Here is a 13,778-nt window from a genome sequence, read left to right as displayed (position 1 = left end):
TCCATGTAGATTACCTCTCCGACGTTTCACTAGGCCATCAATGACGATACGCAAGAGGTCGTCAGAGGTTGGTATATCTGCAAATGTGTGATTTTAATTTTAACAACTGATACATTTTTTTGTATCATATTTAATTCATACATCTATTGTCTAACACCTTCTGACACTTGAACATTGCTTCTGTAAACAAAGTTCAGAATGGAGATTAATGAATTCATTGTCAATACCACGTTTGATAAAAAAACGATTTATGTTTGCGTCCGCTACCCCTTACACACGTTTTATGTTTGTCTGGAGCGTCCGCCACCCCTTTGCATACTAAATGTGGCGGAAAAATGCTTTCATATAATACCTGTCTAATCATCGTGCCCACTGTGCGTGCTATTAATTGATATATCTTGTGATATTTCTCTAAATTCCCTTAATTGTTTTAAAACATGTTTATTCATAATAAGACTTTGTGGAAAATTTGATAATTTTAAACATTCATATAAATGACTCAACGGATTCAAGTCCTTTATGATTTACAATCAAATCTGATCATGAATCAATTAAATTGTAGGGCTTGCCCTTGATTATAACTTCATTCTTTTTCTCGTCAATTTGTTCATGTTTTAGCGAGATAAGTCAAGAGTCTTTTACTTTGCTCACGATAGGATTGGGGTATTTGGTCTACAATACTTGTTAAACCTTTAGATAAATCTTTCTTTTTTTGGCGGTGGTGCTGGCGTTGATGTTTAACTTTCAGGTCTTTCAGAAAGTTGATAAATGACATTTACTTTGATTGGTCTTTTACGTAGGGTCTTTGTTTGTCGACACTTCGAAGGGTATTTTGAAGTAAAATTTATTTTTCATTATCGACAATTGTTTCATTGTTAATAAATTTATCACGATTATCTTCAAAGTATTGTTTTGGTGAAAGGGCAAGTTCAATTGGCATCAATTTATAGGGTTTAGCCATTTCCAGAGAATAGTTCTTACTAGTCCTGCAAGTATCGGCAGTAACAATGAAAAGAAACTACAACCTGTTTGAAGAAGCCGTTTTCTTTTAAAATGTTTTCCTTTCTTTTTGCTAGCTAGGGCACGTACAAGTGAACAATGTTGCTTCGTCTGTTGTCTTAACACCTTCTGAAACTTGAACATTGCTTCTGTAAACAAAGTTGAGATAAGAGATTAATGAATTCATTGTCAATACCACGTTTGAATATAGCTTCCCTAAGCCCTGGTTTTGTATTACTGAGGACAGAAAATAAATATATGTTTTCCTATAGCTTCTTCAGCGTCATGACGACGACTAATGATCTTTTTTACTATTTACGGGTAGATATACACTAATTTCATTATCAAGAATATCTGTGTCAAAAATACTGATTGGCTTCAGCATCCACCACTCTAGAAGGTGAGGGCTCTGACCCAAAATGTAAAGATTTTTAGCTTCAATTAAAAAATAATGCAGGCGCGCTTCTGGCTCATAGCTTTCGAAGAAGGGAAATCTAGCAATTTACTGCCTCAAGAACATACTCATCCCCAACCTTTTGTAATTTTTCTTCAGAGAGCACCATAGTCTTTCAATACGTTGGGTGTGGATGGTCGTATCTTCAGGGTCAACAAATTTGTTGGAGGGATGTATCTGGTGGTGAGTAAAGCCGAGTTCTGGCAGACTAGAGTGTGTTGTCCAGCAATTGCTCATAATTATTTAACCCTGCCTTGTATAGTTGTATTAGCATTAACAAAACTTGACTGTTTTCGTGAGTACCATATAATGCATAAGTACTGCTCTACCAGAGTCTATCCAGCTTTAAATAGTTGCCTAGAGAACTCTTGAGGAGAATACGTGAAATGTTGGATGATTTGGCCCCATTGCACTTCCGATCAAAGGCAGTAAAATGGAATTTCACTCAATTTTCAAATTAGGGACCAGGTAATAATTTCTCCTTTGAATTTCCGAGCTTTTGGAAACACTTGCAAATATATATTTTACGGAACGGTCATTTATTCTAAAATTTTTGGTGGGTCCAAACATAGCTTAAAAGGTAAATTGAAACTGTAACGCTTACAAGCAAACAAATAAAATATACAAACAAATAAAATAAATCTTAAATGTAAACTACGGCTATCATGCTTGACGATCATGCTCGACTATCAGTCGCTCACCAGGTTGATTAAATACTTTACAATCTTATCCATGCCAGTTTTGGTTGGCCAGTGTTGCTGACAGAAGTGAATCATATACCGCAGCAAACACCACTCTTTGATTCTGAAAAGGGAAGAAAAACATTTGTTTAGAGGAGAAATACAAACTAATGTTGCCTCTTTTTCAACTAGTTAAAACTTAAAACTAGCAGAAACTACTACGTATACCAAGGGGATTGGCCCTTCCTCAATACCTAGCTCTTAACGCTCAAGTTTGATTTGCTGTCCCAATTATTTAAGAATTACTCCTGAAGCACAAGGGATGTTTAACTAGGATAATGCTTTTTTTAAAGTTCTAAAATGACACTAGCGTAAATGTCGAAATAATGAGGAGAGGCACACTGTCTCCTTATAGGCGCAATAATTTCTAGAGAAAAAACATGCTCCTTACTTTTAAATAAAAAAAATTACTTTTATATTTAATTTCTAATTTGAATTTTCGAGCTTTTGGAAACACTTGCAAACACATATTTTACGGAACGGTCATTTATTCTAAAATTTATGTGGGTAACATAGCTTAAAAGGTAAATTGAAACTTTAACGCTTCAATTGAAACCGAACTACGGCTATCATGCTTGACGATCATGCTCGACTATCAGTCGGTCACCAGGTTGATTAAATACTTTACAATCATATCCATGCCAGTTTTGTTTGGCCAATGTTGCTGACAGAAGTTAATCATATACCGCAACAAAAACCACTCTGTGATTCTGAAAAGGGAAGAAAAACATTTGTTTAGAAGAGAAAAACAAACTAATGTTGCCTCTTTTTCAATTAATTAAAACTTAAAACTAGCAGAAATTACTACGTGTACTAAAGAGATTGACCCTTCCTCAATACCTAGTTCTTTACGCTCAAGTTTGATTTGGTGTCCCAATTATTTAAGAATGGCTCCTGAACTACAAGGGATGTTTAACTAGGATAATAAGTTATTTTTAAAGTTCTAAAATGACACTAGCATAAAAATCGAAATATTGAGGAGATGCACCCCGTCTCTTTATATATGGAATAATTTCAAACAGTTCGTGGTAACGAACTGTAAGTAAGGAGCGAACCGGCTCAATGGTAACCAAAACTCTAGAAAACGGGTTTTTGATACCAATAGATATATTAAAAGAACTAAATTTCAATGCTGATTTCAAATATATAACTTTCATTAAGTTTAGCGCTATCCATCAAAAGTTACGCACCTGAGAAAATTTGGCTGATTTTCAAAATAAGGGGGAAAGACACCCTAAAAGTTATGGAACCTTAGTGAAAATCACACCATCATGTTCAGCGTATCAGAGAACCCTACTGTAGAGGTTTCAAGCTTCTATATACGAAAATGTGGAATTTTGCATTTTTTTGCCAGAAGAAAGATAACGGATGCGTGTTTATTTTTTTAATTTTTTTTCCCCATGGGTGATTATATTGTCTCAGTGGTCCGAAAATATCGTATGAGGCTACATTGGAACGGTAATTAAACGTTCTAGTGCGCTTTTTAAGTGACCAAAAAAATGGAGGGCAACTAGGCCCCCTCCCACGCTTATCTTTTTTCCTAAAGTCACCCGATCAAAATTTTGAGATAGCCATTTTGTTCAGAATGGTCGAAAATATGAAAAATATATCTTTTAGGGGTGATTGATCTCCTGAATGTCCCAGAGGGAGGGATAAGAGTTATAAATTCCACCACCTTCTAACATAAAGCATTGTTTTTGGGTAAGTATACGTAAGTTTTAAGGTTGTTTTTTTTATAATATGGGGAGAGACTGATGGATCAGTAGGTATGTTGGAGGATCTGTTCATGATGGACATTTTCAAGGGGGAAGGGAAATTGCCATAAAGGGGGCGTTGGAATTGCCAGCCTTTTTTATTTGTTATTGGGAAGTATACAAACATTTTCAGGAAGGATTTTTTCTGGGGGGGGGGGGCTAGAGCAGGGGGTTACTCTGGAGAATAGTTCCGTGGAGGATGTTTCTTTGGGGTAAGAGACAGTTCTATGAAGGGGGCGCCAGATTTCCAAGCATTAGAAATTAAATCGATCATTAGACGATCAGAAATTAAATAAAAAAAAACAAGTTTTTTCAACTGAAATGTAAGAAGGAATATTAGAACTTAAAACTAACAGAAATTATAACGTATGTGAGGGGGGTGTCCCCCAACTCCAAAACACCCTCTATAACCTACAGTTTTTTTTATTTATTTAAAAAGATATCTATAATATAAATAAAATGCCTTTATTATTCAGGGTTTTTTGAATAAAATTTTTTTTTTTACTTTTAAAGTAATGAGCGTGGTATTGACTAAGGGGATAACCCCTTCATATAAGTAATAACATATACGTAATAAAAAAAAACAATAAAAAACAAGCGATACGGCTCAATAGTAATCGAAACTTTTAAAAACGGAATCTTGATATCAATAAATGTATCAAAAGAATGTGTTTATAATGCTGATCCTAAATATATAAATTTTATTAAGTTTAGTATTACTCATCAAAGGCTACAGGCCTGAGAAATTTTACTCGATTTTTTAAAGAGGGGGAAACATCCCCTACCAGTGAAAGAATTTTAATGAAAATCACACCGTCAGAATTCAGCGTATCAGAAAACCCTATTACATAGGTTTCAAGCTCATATCTGCAAAAATCTGCAACTTTGTATTTTTTGCCAGAAGAAAAATATACGAATATAGAAGTTAGTTACGTAAGTTAATTTGTAAAGACATCCATTTAGCAAAAGAAAAGTAAAATTTTTATGCAAATAAAAGCTGCATTAACTAAAAAACGATAAGAAATTAAATAAAAAAAAAAGTTTTTTAAACTGAAAGTAAGGTGCGACATTAAAACTTAAAACGAACAGAAATTATTCCGTATATGAAAGGGGCTGTCCTTCCTCAACGCCTCGCTCTTTACGCTTAAGTTAGACTCTTTCTCACAACTCTATTTTTTAAAATAATAAAAAACTTTAGTGTAAAGAGCGAGGCGTTGAGGAGGGGACAGCCCCTTTCATATACGGAATAATTTCTGTTCGTTTTGAGTTTTAATGTTGCTCCTTACTTTCAGTTTAAAAAACTTTAATTATGCCAGGAATTCCGACTCCCTATCGATGGAAAATTCCCTTCCCCTACGCAAAATTCCTCCATGAAAAGATTTTGCCATGGAAAAATATCTTCATACTTCCCACTAGCCGATTCTATATGTAAACAATGAGCAAAGCGTTTCCCCCAAAGCGGTAGAGCCTTTTTGACTCTTCCTTCTACAGAGGTAACAAGCCACTTAAGGCCAACACAGCTGTGCACGCTCCCCCTCCACCCCAATCGATTCTACCCCTCTCTCTGTACATCCTCCACGGAAGCTCCCATTTCCCTCAGATCATTATTATGACATCCTCTCACCCCAAACGCGAACGACTTGTTTTCCTTTTAGCCCTAACTGTTTGTCCAAAAAGGACAAACAAATATTTCATCCACAGAACTTGCCCTTGCCATCTCAACCTTTCTCTCATTATAGCCATAGAACGCAATTATTTGACTCTCAATTACTTGGACTATTTGTCTTGGCTTTTCTCTGTCTACAATTACCCAGCCACCGTCTTGATGCAACCTATGCAACCTATTGCAACCCAAAATACTTGATAACTTCAATTCAATTTTTTTCAGAGTTCATTTTATTAAACAATAAACGAACACAATAAAAGGAAAAAACCTTCCGAATATAATTAAACACAATAAAGAAGAAAGGAAAAAATAGCGCTACAACATATTCCCCCCGCAGGGCTCCATGGCCCAGAAAAGCAGAGAGAAAAAAAAGAAAAAAACATGCCTAAATATCACTAATACTGAAGACAAAATGTCGCCTACCACTCAAAATCCTCCGAAACCAAGCCAGGCGAGATGCAGCACACATGGTAAACACCACTCATAACAAAATATCCAACTCGGCCCAGAGACGTCCACCCCATCAAAACATAAAAAAAAAAGAAAAAAAGATCTTAAGATAATAAAAATAATAATATTACTATAAACAAATTCTCTAAAAACAAATATCCGAAGGCAATTTCTCTGAAAATATCTAGCATATCGCCATCTATTTTTTAGAGTGCTCATGCTACAGAGCTATATTTGACCATAGTCGTCACTGTAGCTTCCAATAGTCTAATCTTGGTTTGCAGACACATCCCCTGTTCTTCCAAACATTTTAATAACAGTGAAAAATAAAAACCTGAGCCTTAACTATTCCACTTTTAACATCTTCATTGTTATAACCGTCTTTACCATTAATACTACCAAGGTAAGTGAAACTGTCCATCTCATCAATCTTTTTGTTACCTAAAATAAGTTTTTCATCTTCTCTCATTCCCAGCCTTAGCGACTTAGTCTTCTTAACATTAAATTTCAAACCTATTTTCGTACCCTTAACTCGCAAAACAACTTAAAGTTCATTCATTTTGCTCACGCTTTCATCTAAGATACTTAAATTATCAGCGTAATGTAAGTCCAGGAAATTCTTCCCCCCCTTTGATTCTGTGTTCTCCCATTGCCTTTCCTGTGTTACGTAAAACAAACTTCATCAAAATCATCCATCTAAAGGGAGATAAAACACAAGTAACATGAGTAGTATCCCCTCCATTGATTCTGCAACACCCATAGCAAGGATTTCTACAACACCTATAGGGAATTACCATAGAGTTTCTACAACACGCTTATCTCTTTTCCTATGAGAGGCTTCTGACGTCATGTACCACACCCCTTTGTTTTTTGTAACAGCCCTGGGAATAATCCAAGCGCATGCCCTATTTCAAGGCGAAATTCCCAGGTGTTTTAATTACCTGGAATGTGATCAGGATAATACACAAGTTCATCTGACAGGGGGAGGTCTTAACCCCACGCACATGCACAACGCAGTTATCAGTTCTATTAAACGGAACACACTTGGCAAGACACTTCTGGACACTTCTACATGACACACACTTCTGGACTCTAATGACGTCATACGACTTACCCCATTTCAAATTTGTGTAACCCTATTGTGTAACGCAATTTTGTGTAACCCTACCACAGGAACCCATGGGGGAATCCCCGCTTGTAACATAACGGCACCCGAAACCCCTAAATTCATATTATGAAAATTTAATAATTTCATAAGATGAAAATTTCATATTATCATATACGCTAAAAGAACCATCTATTATAGAAAACCGGGGCTTCTAGTCTGCAACTCCGCAGGGTAAGGGAGGGGGAGTGACATTAGAAACAATTTAAGACATATTAAGAACTGCTACATGTTAGCACATTTTCATCTCTTCCATGGGAAAAATTCTTTAATGTCCACACCTTAACTTTTAAGCTGTAGTTCAAGCCACAATTACATTACATTACATCACAAATACCACGGCATATAAAGCTTATAATTTAGTTTTGATAATCACAGAAGTTTATCAGAGGCAACGCTGTAGCGTTGCCTATAGTAAAGGCCATACGGCTCCAATGTTTTACTATTTATTTCTTATTATTTTTTTTCCCCAGAGGCACTTCATTAGGAAAGGGGTCATCGTAGAAACTTCAAAGGGGGCTCATTTGATTGGAAATCGTGAGTTCCACTTCTCTCTTTAATAGTCGAAAATGATTGGACGGCAAATAGCCCCCCTCCACGCCCATCATTCCCCCTCACACATCCAATCAAAATGTTGAGATAGCCATTTTGTTCAGCGTAGTTGATTTCCAAATAGAAAATATAATTTGTGGAGGACACTCCCCCACAACCCTCCGGGCAAGGGTTTTAAGTTATGCCCTGGGGGCATACAAGGTTTTTATAGAAGGTGTTGTTGTAAAAACTTCAAAACAGGTTCATTCGATTGGAAATTTAAAGGGCTAGTACCCTTTTTAATAGTCGAAAGTGATTGGATGGCAACTAGCCTCCCCCCATGCCCATCATTTTCCCAAACACATCCAATCAAAATTTTGAGATAGCCATTTTGTTCAGCGTAGTTGATTTCCGGATAGAAAATATGTTTTTGAGGAGGACACTGCCAAAACACTCAGGGCAAGGGTTTTAAGTTATGCCCTGGGGGCATATAAGGATTTTATGGAAGGCGTGGTCGTAGAAACTTCAAAAAAGGCCCATTCGATTAGAAATTCAAAGGACTATTGCCCTTTTTAGTAGTCGAAAGTTATTAGAGGGAAACTAGCCCCCCCCCCATGCCCATCATTCCCCCAATCTCATCCAATCAAAATTTACTAAATTTACAATAAAATTGTTTTTTAATTTAAAATTTATTATTTAAGAAAATTCAAAAACTCCTTAAAACTCTTTTACTCCACAAAAACTCTTAAAACCTCAATATAGATGAGAGATGAACGTTGATATGCCGATGAAAGCTGATTGAAGAAGTTCAAAGGTATCTCGTTCCATTGGGCACTGATGTTTAAAAACGTCATCCTGGTAAGATAAAAAATTGGATTTTAGACCTGAATTAAAATAATAAAAACTTATTGGGAAAGAAAAAATTAATTTGAAAAAAGCATTTTGATAGATTTTAGTTTCTCTATAACACCCATAGCAAGGATTTCTATAACACCTATAGGGAATTACCATAGAGTTTCTACAACACGCATATCTCTTTTCCTATGAGAGCCCTCTGACGTCATGTACCACACCCCTTTGTTTTCTGTAACAGCCCTGGGAATAATCCAAACGCATGCCCTATTTCAAGGCGAAATTCCCAGGTGTTTTAATTACCTGGAATATTATCGGGATAATACACAAGTTCATCTAACAGGGGGAGGTCTTAACCCCACGCACATGCACAACGCAGTCATCAGTTCTATTAAACGGAACACACTTGGCAAGACTACATGACACGCACTTCTGGACTCTAATGACGTCATAAAACTTACCCCATTTCAAACAGACAGGTCTAATATGCTTGACGCAATTTTGTGTAACCCTACCACAGGAACTCATGGGGGAATCGCCGCTTGTAACGTAACGACACCCGAAACCCCCAAAGCATTCTTTTTTCATTGGCTTAATGGCGGTACACACTTTACGTAATGATTGTGCATCCATCATTGCTAGATAATACCATTTTGACATTTTTCACCGAAAAGTATTTCTTTTTTGACGTTTCATTTTTCGCTCGAAACACCTTTCATTTTTTTCTACAGTTCTTGACCCCGCCAGGACTCGAAAGGTCATTTCATTCCAGTGGTACTGGGCCCCAAGCAAGTCATCCACCAAACCTCTGTCAATATTTTGTATCTTGAACCATAGTCTAAAAATAAACTATTGCACGACACCTGAGATTCCCCATTTGTTGGCACTCATTACAACCACGTGATTACATCGAAAATTTGGCACGTACTTGGAAAAATTATTTCCAGGGGACATTTGCTTTCAAGATATTAATAAAAGGGAAATATGTGTCTTACTCGTGCTAAAGACTAAATCATAAAAACACAGATACTGTAAATGAAAACAAATTGATAAGCAATAAAACATAAAAAAGACAGCTAAAAACACGACAAAAAATAAAAGATGAAAATTTCATATTATCATATACGCAAAAGAACCATCTATTATAGAAAACCGGGGCTTCCAGTCTGCAACCTCGCAGGGTAGTAGAGGGGGAGTGATATTAGAAGCAATTTAAGACACATTAAGAACTGCTACATGTTAGCACATTTTCATCTCTTCCATGGAAAAAATTCTTTAATGTCCACACCTTAACTTTTAAGCTGTAGTTCAAGCCACAATTACATTACATGAAATACTACGGCATATAAAGCTTATAATTTAGTTTTGATAATCACAGAAGTTTATCAGAGGCAACGCTGTAGCGTTGCCTATAGTAAAGGCCATACGACTCCAATGTTTTATTATTTATTTATTATTATTTTTTTCCCCAGAGGCACTTCATATGGAAGGGGTCGCCGTAGAAACTTCAAAGGGGGCTCATTCGATATGAAATCGAGAGCTCCACTTCTCTCTTTACTAGTCGAAAATAATTGGACGGCAAATAGCCTCCCTCCACGCCCATCATTCCCCCGAACACATCCAATCAAAATTGTGAGATAGCCATTTTGTTCAGCGTAATTGATTTCCAAATAGAAAATATATTTTTGAGGAGGACACTCCCATAACCCTCAGGGCAAGGGTTTTAAGTTATGGCCTGGGGGTATATGAGGATTTTATAGAAGTCGTTGTCGTAGAAACTTCAAGAAAGCCTCATTCGATTAGAACTTCAAAGAGCTAGTGCCCTTTTTAATAGTCGAAAGTGACTGGAGGGCAACTACCCCCCCCCCACGCCCATCATTCCCCCAAACACATCTAATAAAAATTTTTAGATAGCCATTTTGTTCAGCGTAGTTGATTTCCTGATTGAAAATTTGTTTTTGAGGAGAACACTCCCACAACCCTCAAGGCAAGGGTTTTAAGTTATGCCCTGGGGCATATAAGATTTTTTATAGCAGGGTTGTGGTATAAACTTCAAAAAAGGCTCATTCGATTGGAAATTCAAAGGGCTAGTGCCCTTTTAAATAGTCGAAAGTGATTTTAGGGCAAATAGCCCCCCCCCACGCCCACCTTTTCCCCAAACACATCCAATCAAAATTTACTAAATTTACAATAAAATTGTTTTTTAATTTAAAATTTATTATTTAAGAAAATTCAAAAACTCCTTAAAACTCTTTTACTCCACAAAAACTCTTAAAACCTCAATATAGGTGATAGATGAACGTTGATATGCCGATGAAAGCTGATTGAAGAAGTTCAAAGGTATCTCGTTCCATTGGGTACTGATGTTTAAAAACGTCATCCTGGTAAGATAAAAAATTGGATTTTAGACCTGAATTAAAATAATAAAAACTTATTGGGAAAGAAAAAATTAATTTGAAAAAAGCATTTTGATAAATTTTAGTTTCTCTGTTTTAGGGGGGGGGGGGGTTAGAGTTCAAGGTAAATTTACAGTGTGTCATATAATTTAGCTCGGATGAAATTGAACACATCACTTGATGCTTTTCTTATGCTCTTTAATACTTCATATAAATTAGTTTTGGGGCCCCTTTAAGGGCTCAAGATGCAGTTTGAGACAGAAGTGATTATTGTATTATTAAAAAACATAAAATGAGGTATCAAATGACGTTTTCACTTTCATCCTAGCTAAATTATAGTGCCACCTAAAAATTGAACTAACTGTTTGATGTAAAATAATATTTACAGAGGATCAGCAAGCTATTCCTCGTTGTTTTTAAAAGGAAATGTAGTATAGTGCATTCGATAGCTTTTACTGTTTTGATTTCCACACATTCACTCAAGGATTCGTTTATATTATCCATCCTTTGGCTTTTCTTGCGTTCCCATGAGTTTACAACTGATGGGTCGCTATTATTTAATTTTAGGTTACTGGGGAATTATCATGTTTTTCTTTATTTAAGATTATTATTTACTTTTTATTGTAAGTTAACATTAGCAACGTACCATATAAGTCGCTTCTTTCGACGTCTCACTGGACCAGTGTTTGACGGCCACTTGATTACGGGTATCTTCAAATGTGTTATTTAATTTTCGTCGATGATATATTTTATTGCATTAAAGGCGACTCTTTTTTTTGTTAATTTATATTAGAATTTTCTGTAACTTTTCTTTTTCTTGTTCGTTTTAATTTTTATGGGAGTCTTTTTTCCTTTGGTAAACCTTGTTAAGCCTCACGAATAGATTACTTACTTGAGCTTTGTATTCTTGAGACTCCGGGTCAAATAAGAATTGTTTATAGTGTCTGATCTCAATAACGGATGATGCACGCCTTCATATTTTACGCATTCCGGATTCTTTTCAAGATCATAGCAAATGATGGGAGCATGGCATTTTTCAAGAGGAAAAAATCTGTCTGTGTCACACCTTTACCATAACAGTATTTTATGTTTAAATTTTTCTGAAGTCGTTCTATAGTTAATTGCAAACAACCAAGTTGTCTCGCGCTTCTTTTTCTATATCTAGTTGTTACGTCCCCTCTGGCCGGGCGATATCTAGGTGAATTAGCGAGTGCCAATCCGTACCTGTAAGCTTGGGGGGGGGGCATACCTCTTGAGATTATAAGTGAGATCCCAACTTTCTTCGTATATCTCCCTTCCGTCCTCGTCTATTATCACCATGACCGCGGTATATATTACATTTTCCTTTGCATTTGTTATCGTAATAAACTCTGTGTCGATGATTGCCCTTCGAACAGGTTTCGGTTCTGTGGTGGGGGACCGTTTGGTTCTGTTGTCATGATCTGGAACGATTGCTGTAATAACTATACAATTTTAATCTAATAATGGTTATGTTAAGTTACGGTAATTTATGGGGTAGGCAATTAGTTAAGAATCTTCATAACTCATTTGCTAAATCAGTCTTATTACTTTCATAGCTTTTAATTTTACTAAGAAGCTCGCATTTCTCATTCTGGACGAGTTATTCTTCGTAAAGGAATTGTTACCCAGAAAATTTACCCAACGAATAATAAGAACTATGTGTCAACTCCCTGACCACAAATTCCTCGCGACTGAGGCATCTTTGCCCAGCTTCTTTGCCGATTCATTTCGAGTGGTTACTTTTGTTAAATTAATTTTCCTAGTGGGCGAAGCATTGTAGGGAGGGGGGGGGTCGTGGATCACTTTTTATAAAGATATAGGTTGGTTTTCACAAAAGAGTTGCTTGGTCAATCAATCACGACCGGTGGGATAATAAATTTCACGTCACTGGGGTATTTTGGGAGTTCTTGTAGATGGCTTTCTGTGATAGTATAACTTGATTTTCATAAAGGAATTTCAGGACCGTCTCACCAACCAACAGAACAAAACGCCATTGGTTGGCGAGCCAGAACACAAACTCCCAGGGACTGAGGGTGCTTTTGTTTAACTTTAGATCATAGATTCACTTTGAGTGATTGAGTATAATTTTGACAATTGTCGAAGTATTTTGGGGGGTTTTCATAAATCACTTCTTATAACAGTACAAGTTGTTTCTCATAGGAGTGTAGGTCAAACGGTCATGACGAATGGGATAATAAACACCACTCGCCATTAACCTTCGGCCACAGCTCCCCATGACTGTAACTCCTCCTATTTAACTGTAATTTCTTTTCGATATAAGTAGCTATTAGGAATACGTATAACTTTATTGATGGTCGACGTTTTTGGGGGTACTCACAGATTGCTTTCTGTCGGAATGTAAGTTGATCTTCCTAAAGGAACTTGAATCCGACACCACCAAACAACAGAACAAAAAGATTATCGGCTGGTGATCCCGAACACAAACTGCCCACGTCTGATAGTGCTTTTGTTTTACTTCAGTTTCAAGGTTCACTTCAAGCAGGTGTTATTAACAGGGTAACTCTTTCTAGTGTTCCTATTATAAAAATCTTCTCTGATATTTCGTAAGAAATGTGAAGATTTCCTGTAGTGGGACCATGATTTTCTTGGTCTTCTATTTTTTAGTTTCGATCTCTTTCTTGTTTGTCATACCTCCTTTTCCGTGACCATCGTTGTGCTTTTGACCTTTCATAGGGTGGTAATGCTACCGTTTCTTCCGATATTTTCTTACTTGACCAATCTATAAATGA

The sequence above is a fragment of the Artemia sp. Qi Xiang Cuo genome, chromosome 12 (assembly GCF_049724085.1).
Source record: "Artemia sp. Qi Xiang Cuo chromosome 12, ASM4972408v1, whole genome shotgun sequence".
Taxonomy (NCBI): Eukaryota; Metazoa; Arthropoda; class Branchiopoda; order Anostraca; family Artemiidae; genus Artemia; species Artemia sp. Qi Xiang Cuo.
This window is presented reverse-complemented; position numbering follows the sequence as displayed.